Here is a 9,883-nt window from a genome sequence, read left to right on the forward strand (position 1 = left end):
AGACACACACACACACACACACACACACACACACACACACACACACACACACACACACACACACACACACACAGACATCTTACCATTAAAAAAAATAGGGTTCCTTTACAATGTCAGAAGGAGGAAGGCACTAAGGCACCGCCTTCCGCCCCTCGACGCCCTCGCGGTGCCCCCTCCTTCTGACAGGAACTTCCTACAGACCAGGTATGAAGGATGCCTGAGTGGACATACAAAACTCACAAGTTCCTGGCTCTCACGGCTCCTATGCAGAGGGTTAGTCGAAGACGGAGGGGCATCGCGAGGGGCGTCGGGGGACGGGGGACTGTGCCTCACTGCCCTCCCCTTCTCCAAGAAACCCGTCTTCAACAGAGTCGAGAGAGCCGGGAACTTGTGAGGTGTGCATGTCCTGGTGAGCCTCCACCTTTTATAGGTGGGTGCAGCCTCGACTGTACAGAGACAGACCAGACCAGCTGCACCACACAGACACTTCAAACCTAATATGAGGACAAAAAACACATACATACATACATACACACAGACACAGACACACACACACACACAAACATCTTACCATTAAAAAAACTGGGTTCCTTTACAATGTCAGAAGGAGGAAGGCACTAAGGCACCGCCTTCCGCCCCTCGACGCCCTCGCGGTGCCCCCTCCTTCTGACAGGAACTTCCTACAGACCAGGTATGAAGGATGCCTGAGTGGACATACAAAACTCACAAGTTCCTGGCTCTCACGGCTCCTATGCAGAGGGTTAGTCGAAGACGGAGGGGCATCGCGAGGGGCGTCGGGGGACGGGGGACTGTGCCTCACTGCCCTCCCCTTCTCCAAGAAACCCGTCTTCAACAGAGTCGAGAGAGCCAGGAACTTGTGAGGTGTGCATGTCCTGGTGAGCCTCCACCTTTTATAGGTGGGTGCAGCCTCGACTGTACAGAGACAGACCAGACCAGCTGCACCACACAGACACTTCAAACCTAATCTGAGTACAAAACACACACACACACACACACACACACACACAGACACAAACATCTTACCATTAAAAAAATAGGGTTCCTTTACAATGTCAGAAGGAGGAAGGCACTAAGGCACCGCCTTCCGCCCCTCGACGCCCTCGCGGTGCCCCCTCCTTCTGACAGGAACTTCCTACAGACCAGGTATGAAGGATGCCTGAGTGGACATACAAAACTCACAAGTTCCTGGCTCTCACGGCTCCTATGCAGAGGGTTAGTCGAAGACGGAGGGGCATCGCGAGGGGCGTCAGGGGACGGGGGACTGTGCCTCACTGCCCTCCCCTTCTCCAAGAAACCCGTCTTCAACAGAGTCGAGAGAGCCGGGAACTTGTGAGGTGTGCATGTCCTGGTGAGCCTCCACCTTTTATAGGTGGGTGCAGCCTCGACTGTACAGAGACAGACCAGACCAGCTGCACCACACAGACACTTCAAACCTAATCTGAGTACAAAACACACACACACACACACACACACACAGACAGACACAGACACACACACACACACACACAGACACAAACATCTTACCATTAAAAAAAAAATAGGGTTCCTTTACAATGTCAGAAGGAGGAAGGCACTAAGGCACCGCCTTCCGCCCCTCGACGCCCTCGCGGTGCCCCCTCCTTCTGACAGGAACTTCCTACAGACCAGGTATGAAGGATGCCTGAGTGGACATACAAAACTCACAAGTTCCTGGCTCTCACGGCTCCTATGCAGAGGGTTAGTCGAAGACGGAGGGGCATCGCGAGGGGCGTCGGGGGACGGGGGACTGTGCCTCACTGCCCTCCCCTTCTCCAAGAAACCCGTCTTCAACAGAGTCGAGAGAGCCGGGAACTTGTGAGGTGTGCATGTCCTGGCGAGCCTCCACCTTTTATAGGTGGGTGCAGCCTCGACTGTACAGAGACAGACCAGACCAGCTGCACCACACAGACACTTCAAACCTAATCTGAGTACAAAACACACACACACACACACACACACACACACACACACACACACACACACACACACACACACACACACACACACACACACAAACATCTTACCATTAAAAAAAAATAGGGTTCCTTTACAATGTCAGAAGGAGGAAGGCACTAAGGCACCGCCTTCCGCCCCTCGACGCCCTCGCGGTGCCCCCTCCTTCTGACAGGAACTTCCTACAGACCAGGTATGAAGGATGCCTGAGTGGACATACAAAACTCACAAGTTCCTGGCTCTCACGGCTCCTATGCAGAGGGTTAGTCGAAGACGGAGGGGCATCGCGAGGGGCGTCGGGGGACGGGGGATTGTGCCTCACTGCCCTCCCCTTCTCCAAGAAACCCGTCTTCAACAGAGTCGAGAGAGCCGGGAACTTGTGAGGTGTGCATGTCCTGGTGAGCCTCCACCTTTTATAGGTGGGTGCAGCCTCGACTGTACAGAGACAGACCAGACCAGCTGCACCACACAGACACTTCAAACCTAATCTGAGTACAACACACACACACACACACACACACACACACACATTCATATTACCATTAAAAAAACTGGGTTCCTTTACAATGTCAGAAGGAGGAAGGCACTAAGGCACCGCCTTCCGCCCCTCGACGCCCTCGCGGTGCCCCCTCCTTCTGACAGGAACTTCCTACAGACCAGGTATGAAGGATGCCTGAGTGGACATACAAAACTCACAAGTTCCTGGCTCTCACGGCTCCTATGCAGAGGGTTAGTCGAAGACGGAGGGGCATCGCGAGGGGCGTCGGGGGACGGGGGACTGTGCCTCACTGCCCTCCCCTTCTCCAAGAAACCCGTCTTCAACAGAGTCGAGAGAGCCGGGAACTTGTGAGGTGTGCATGTCCTGGCGAGCCTCCACCTTTTATAGGTGGGTGCAGCCTCGACTGTACAGAGACAGACCAGACCAGCTGCACCACACAGACACTTCAAACCTAATCTGAGGACAAAAAACACATACATACATACACACAGACACAGACATACACACACACACACACAGACACAAACATCTTACCATTAAAAAAAAAATAGGGTTCCTTTACAATGTCAGAAGGAGGAAGGCACTAAGGCACCGCCTTCCGCCCCTCGACGCCCTCGCGGTGCCCCCTCCTTCTGACAGGAACTTCCTACAGACCAGGTATGAAGGATGCCTGAGTGGACATACAAAACTCACAAGTTCCTGGCTCTCACGGCTCCTATGCAGAGGGTTAGTCGAAGACGGAGGGGCATCGCGAGGGGCGTCGGGGGACGGGGGACTGTGCCTCACTGCCCTCCCCTTCTCCAAGAAACCCGTCTTCAACAGAGTCGAGAGAGCCGGGAACTTGTGAGGTGTGCATGTCCTGGCGAGCCTCCACCTTTTATAGGTGGGTGCAGCCTCGACTGTACAGAGACAGACCAGACCAGCTGCACCACACAGACACTTCAAACCTAATCTGAGTACAAAACACACACACACACACACACACACACACACACACACACACACACACACACACACACACACACACACACTCATATTACCATTAAAAAAAAACTGGGTTCCTTTACAATGTCAGAAGGAGGAAGGCACTAAGGCACCGCCTTCCGCCCCTCGACGCCCTCGCGGTGCCCCCTCCTTCTGACAGGAACTTCCTACAGACCAGGTATGAAGGATGCCTGAGTGGACATACAAAACTCACAAGTTCCTGGCTCTCACGGCTCCTATGCAGAGGGTTAGTCGAAGACGGAGGGGCATCGCGAGGGGCGTCGGGGGACGGGGGACTGTGCCTCACTGCCCTCCCCTTCTCCAAGAAACCCGTCTTCAACAGAGTCGAGAGAGCCGGGAACTTGTGAGGTGTGCATGTCCTGGCGAGCCTCCACCTTTTATAGGTGGGTGCAGCCTCGACTGTACAGAGACAGACCAGACCAGCTGCACCACACAGACACTTCAAACCTAATCTGAGGACAAAAAACACACACACACACACACACACACACACACACACACACACACACACACACACACACACACACGAAGCGCTGCCTGAGGAAAGCGGGGAGGATCATCAAGGACTCCAGTCACCCCAGCCATAAACTGTTCCGACTACTTCCCACAGGAAGGAGGTTCTGCAGCATCCGGTCCCGTACCAGCAGACTGAGAGACAGATTTTTCCATCAGGCCATCAGACTGCTGAACACTTCATAGACACCTCAGCTTCACAACTGGAACTTCAACATTAATTTCACTCACATGTACTGTACCAATGTACCTGCACATGTGATGTGAAAATAAAAGTGATTTGATTTGATTTGACATGTATATTCAAACCTCAAGGACAAAAACCAGAGGACAAAAACTACAAGAACAATATAAATATGGAGAAAACTAACCTTAGAAACATGCAGGGTGACCGGAGACAGCAGCACTGCAGACATGAGGACAGGCAGACAGTTAAGGCTGTGTGAGAGTCAAGTTCACTCCTATATATGACCTCCTATCGCAGAATGCGTTACTGTGACAACGCAGGCTTTGTGCTTTGAAGTGTGGTGATTGGTGACGTCATTGGAACGGCCTGTGATCTTACGTCACACTAGCCCGGATCAATTTGAAAAAGGCGTTTTTGTCTGAAAATGCTCGTGTCCAAACTACCGTTTTCACAGAGTTGTGTGTCCACATTGAAACGGCCGAAAACGCTTACGTTCCAGTACTGCGCATGCGTGAAACGCAAGGTGACTGGACCTGCCTCATTTCTGTCTGCCGTTTATTTACTTTCCGGCTCTTTGAAACGTGCAGGAAAATGAAAAGGAAAAGCGACGAGTTTTTTAAATGGACTAACAATGAGGTGGAGTTGTTGCTGCAAGTAATACAAAAGTACAAAGTTGCAAAAGCGATTGAGAATTAAAGAATTTGAAGAAAAGCTATCTGCTATCTTTGTGTTTTGCAGCAGAGAAAAAATATAGTTTATGTCAATAAAGCCTTTGATCCGGAGAAGAAAAGGATGTCAGGAGGGGACCTGGATCTGTGTGTTTACGCCTGCGTGTTCTGACGCCATGACATCTTGAAGATGCCGTTACCACAGAAACTGATTTTTGGGCATTTTACAAATTTTAGTCCATTAAGCTATTTTTAACCATTTCATTTTAAAGAAAAGTGTCAAATTTGATGCCTTCAAATCAAAGTAACACCTTTTTTCATATTCATACACCAGTCGTTAATAATTTCTACACCTCTCCCGGAAAATTTAAAACATACAAACAATTTACGGGAAACAATCTTGGAATACACATATTTGATCACGTTAGAACTTGATATTCACACTGGAACTTGTTAAATTATTACAGTAATTTACATTTAAAGAAATTTTCAAACGTACCTGCAGCGAAGTCCAGGTGACAGTCGGGGAGTCCGGGTCCACGGCGAGCCATCTTCAAACTTGAAAAACAAAAACAAGTACAAACGATCCACAGATGAAGTACTTGTTGTGCTCTCAAATTAAATCCGCTTTTAGTAAAATGTTTTGCAAAACTTAGCTTTCCACAGGCTGAGGTTGGAGCAGGTCGAAACAAGTCCACGAGCAAGTGTAAACGGACGTTTGGAACCTTGTGCAGCATTTAAATACCCTCGGCGACCATGGTTACGGTTGTCAACGTGTACACGTGCACGTGATAGAACTATCCGATTGTTCAGTCTGACGTCACTAGCCGTGTCTGGGTCTAAACTCCGCTGCAGGTCCATATATCAAACGATCACTATGGCATTACTGAGAGTTGAAAAACTGTCTAAAGTCTTTCATCTTTAATAAAATGATCAGCGTTCTGCTCTACCAGGTGTAACAATTGAGTTTAACATCCAGGCATCCATGAAAACGGAATTTATGACATTTAACGGAGTTAGAAGTTAGCAGGGAGTTAGCTCGCTAGCTTCTATCTAAATACAATATAACATGTCCTGACTGCGGGGTTTTGGAAACAAGTTAAAACGTACAGCTCTGCTATCACTTCCAACATAAATGAAGACAGAAAACTAAACAGCAGTGACGTTTGTCGCGCGGGAGCCTGGGATTGTTTAGCTAAACGGCCTAAACCGTTTCCCATTCATTCTCTATGGTAGTGCTAAACCACTACGGATGTAATATATTTTTGGCCACTACGGTCTTCCGGCGCTGTAACGAGTTTGAGATGCGGCGGCACTTTTAAAAAATCTCCTCTTTTACGTTTCGGGAGAGAAAACAAGTAACTCAACGCTCGCAACACATCCCAACGCTCCTCATTCATTGATCAAAGGTAAGAAACGTCGTTTGAAATAACAGTAAACCAAACAGAATACATTTACAGGTGTATATTACAGGTAATAGGCGTGTTGCGATTGCATTTACGAAGCATCCATCGCTCAGTTAAAGACGGTGGGAGTTTATCTGCTGTTGTAAAGTGGCACGGTAAAAAATGAATGAACGTGATCCTTAAATAAATTACGTGTTTCATTGACGTGTTTTGCCATTAAATAAACTTTGTAGGTTTCCGACTGCTGTGACACTGACATTACTATAATGTGGTACAATTAAATAACCAATAAGTGTCTTGTTATGAGATGACATGCTAAATGACTGAACCTGCTTTAAAAGAAAATGTATTGCTTTCATGTTGTAATGGTCAGTCACCTTATCAATGCGAAAATCTGTTTTGATATCTCTAACATTAGCAATGCCCACTCGTGTATGAATAAACACGATAGCTTAAATACATATATGTTGTTAATCTACCAGCAATTCTTATGTGCCATGACTACTAAGCAGTTACCACAAATTTTGCAGATATGCCAATAATCATTCAACCATGAAAGGTTTTTATTTACAGACAGAACAGTTTGTTATACCTGGAGGAAAAAACACTTTTATCCCAAATGTTGTCAATGTTCTTTCAAATTGAGTCTCGTTATTGTTCTCCTGCATCCTGCTGTGTAAACCCAGCAGCAAGATTATAACCTGAAATGTCTTTGTTTGTGTTTGGAATCAATTTTGTTTAATATAATTGTTTATTTTTTCACTGCTTGTCAAGATGCAGAAGAAAGTTGCGCCATATCCAGGGAAAATCTCTGTGGTTGTTCCGCAAGGGGCCACTTGGATACCTTCTCCAGGACCCGTCAAAAGAAGCTCGACGGATTAAAAATGACCCCAAACTGCAGGACAAGTCTGCACCTGTGAGGGATGATGTTGTACATCAGAATGCTCTGACTGTCATCTATCAGAGAGGAGGGGATGAGTCTGACATGAAGGAAGTGCAGGGAGAGTACATTCTGCAGTTTGGAAAGTATAAAGGGAAATCTTTCCGGTGGCTTCTGGGGAATGATGTCGGGTACACCATGTACCTGATCAAAGATCTCCAGAAGGAAGAGGCTGCAGGGACCTCTGTGGAAGAAGGGCATGGCAAGGAGAGCTTGCATTCATTTGTACAGTATGCCCTCAGCTTTACAGAGATAAAGACTCTTCTGAACTGCAAGACCAGCAGAGTGAGTGTTGCTGCAGAAGCCTCTGAGGATGATCAGCTGGTTGGCTTTGGCTCACGAGCCAAGAGCACCTGGAAGGAGATTCAGGAGTCTCCTTTCTACGAGGCAGAGAGACAAAGATGGGTGGAAGAAAAGAGGAAATAGGGGAGAAACTGTTGATATTGTACATAAGATAGTTTTGTTCTACTTTTGTAATGTTTATTTTGTTTATATAAATAAAAACTGATTGTAAATATAAAAATGTGAATAAATTGTGTTCTGTAAAAATAGCAGCACAGCTCTCTTCTTTATAACCTCTTAGAGTTCACCTGTATGTTTATATACCTGTGTGTGCTCACCATCAGGTAATCAGTTTTAAAAAGCTATGAGTGCAGCCCTGAAAGCTTACATATTATTTCTAAATCACTTCATGTAATGATAACAAGCCATCCTTTCTCTAGTGGGGTCTCACAGCTTTTATCTTTATAATCTTTCTGGTTGATTTGTAATATTAGAAACATGACTGCTGTCTTTTATCTGTGTGACTATACAGCCTGTTTCAGACATGACAACCAGACAGTGTCTGAAGTTATCTTTAATACATGCAACACAGCTGGAGATAGTCCAGACACTTTCTCACTTCTGATGATAATATTTTTGGTTTAGGTATTGTTGCTTTCTGGCTTGAAGCTTATCTACAAAAGCAGTTCAATAAGGAGAGATCATGTGGAAAAACCGAACATGATTTATTGAGATACAGAAATAAATGTAACTGTTAGGCAGTTAGACTCCAATGACCCATCATAGCAGAAGAAATCTCAGCAGTGACAGGATTTTGCATAAGCCACACCCCAGAGTCAAAATGCTGGTAGTGATGAAGATGGAGGCTGGGACAGGGTTCTGAGTGACCACGGTGAGGAGGAGAAAGGAGAGGAGGCGGGCTGCATAGCTGAGGATCTGAAACACAGAATGGTAGAAGCAGAAGAGCAACAGATTTAAAGCATGCAGAGTGGAGGCTGGCAAGAGCATGACTGGAATAAAGTAATGATGTCAGTACTGAGTTTGTGCTGGAAAATGAATAGATATAAACTAACAGCCACCAGGAAGCAGACAGATGACTTATTACAGACATGCCTTGTTTAAATTATGTATAAGCATCATTTTCTATGTCATCAGAATGTATCTGTATTATAGTTTTAGCTTTAGTCTTTTTATTAAAAGTTGGATGTCTGCATAATTGTAGACTATATGTCTGGTATGTATCATCTCAAGACTGTCATGATACAGTCTGAGTTATGACAGTATAGGTACGTAATGCAGAAAAATTGCTCCACAGGCCATAACACTATATAATCTAAATAAAATGATAATGAAATAAAAATTAAAAGCAAAGTGAAAAATAAATGTTATCCACAATAAGTAAATTGAAAATGGTGTTTAACTTTTGATAATGTAACACAACCTTTGTCCCAACCAGGACTCGAACCCGCGCTCAGACAGTTCAGTGTAAAAAAAACCCCATTTTTTTCCAATGCCCGAAAAGCTGCGATTTGATTGGCTGTTTCTCCGTTACACCTATACGCGAGGAGAACAACTGAGATAATCCATCCAAAATACGAGGTTAGTCATTCATATACTGCTGCATGGGCTGGGCTGTAGTTACATCCTAAGGTTTTAAAAACTGAGCTTAAATAAATGATTAGCGGTAATAAAAGCCGAGGGAGGTCAACAGGGATCACTGACAGTCAGTGATCCCTGTTGACCTCCCTTTCTTTTGAGATCAAATAGAAGAAAATACATAACATTAAACATGTTAACAACACAAAAGCCATATTAAACGCAGACTACTTTAGACCCGGAAGTAGGATTCGTGGCGTCATCACTGAACAACCGGATTGGCCTGATATAGGTCTATCATAGTGACGTGGGTTTTAATCAGTAGGGTTATATGTTTCCCAATATGATATTTTTTTTTTAAAGAACATAATGTGGATTGTTTTTATTTGTTAGCTGTATGGGCAGCATTTTTGTGTATGTGATCCCTTTCCTTAAATTACATTTGCTATATACACATATTTTGCTCTCTTAGTATTTTTAGAACCTGACTAATACTGAAAACTTTAGGGTGATACTGATAAAAAGGACTTAAAAATTTAGATACTGATACATTGGTCAATACTCTTTTTACAGATAGTATACAGATTACAGAACTTGGAATGTATACAGAAATTCATGTTTTTCGCAATGATCGTTCAAAATTGGTTTACATTTGTAAATAAATACAGCAATATATCTGCAAAATTTGACCAATTCACCACTCTTTTATACTATGCTAAACAATCAAAGATTAGCTCATGTCTAGTTGAATGATGTTTTAAAAATGTTTTCCTGTAGTGTTAATCACAGTGATGT

The 9,883-nt window shown here is 45.2% G+C and overlaps 1 long non-coding RNA gene across 1 annotated transcript; it reads right to left on the reverse strand.

The window, feature by feature from the left end:
* Positions 1 to 4,008: 4,008 nt before the first annotated feature.
* On the reverse strand, positions 4,009 to 6,267 carry LOC146656692 (uncharacterized). The gene is made up of 3 exons (XR_014913953.1): positions 5,364 to 6,267; positions 4,381 to 4,415; positions 4,009 to 4,144 (listed from the first exon to the last, which is right to left on the reverse strand). It is a non-coding gene; the product is annotated as an uncharacterized LOC146656692 (long non-coding RNA).
* Between the last annotated feature and the right edge of the window lie 3,616 nt (positions 6,268 to 9,883).

This window comes from Rhamphochromis longiceps, linkage group LG12, assembly GCF_057381845.1.
Source record: "Rhamphochromis longiceps isolate RC_006_pf linkage group LG12, R_longiceps_female_GT1.1, whole genome shotgun sequence".
Lineage (NCBI taxonomy): Eukaryota > Metazoa > Chordata > Actinopteri > Cichliformes > Cichlidae > Rhamphochromis > Rhamphochromis longiceps.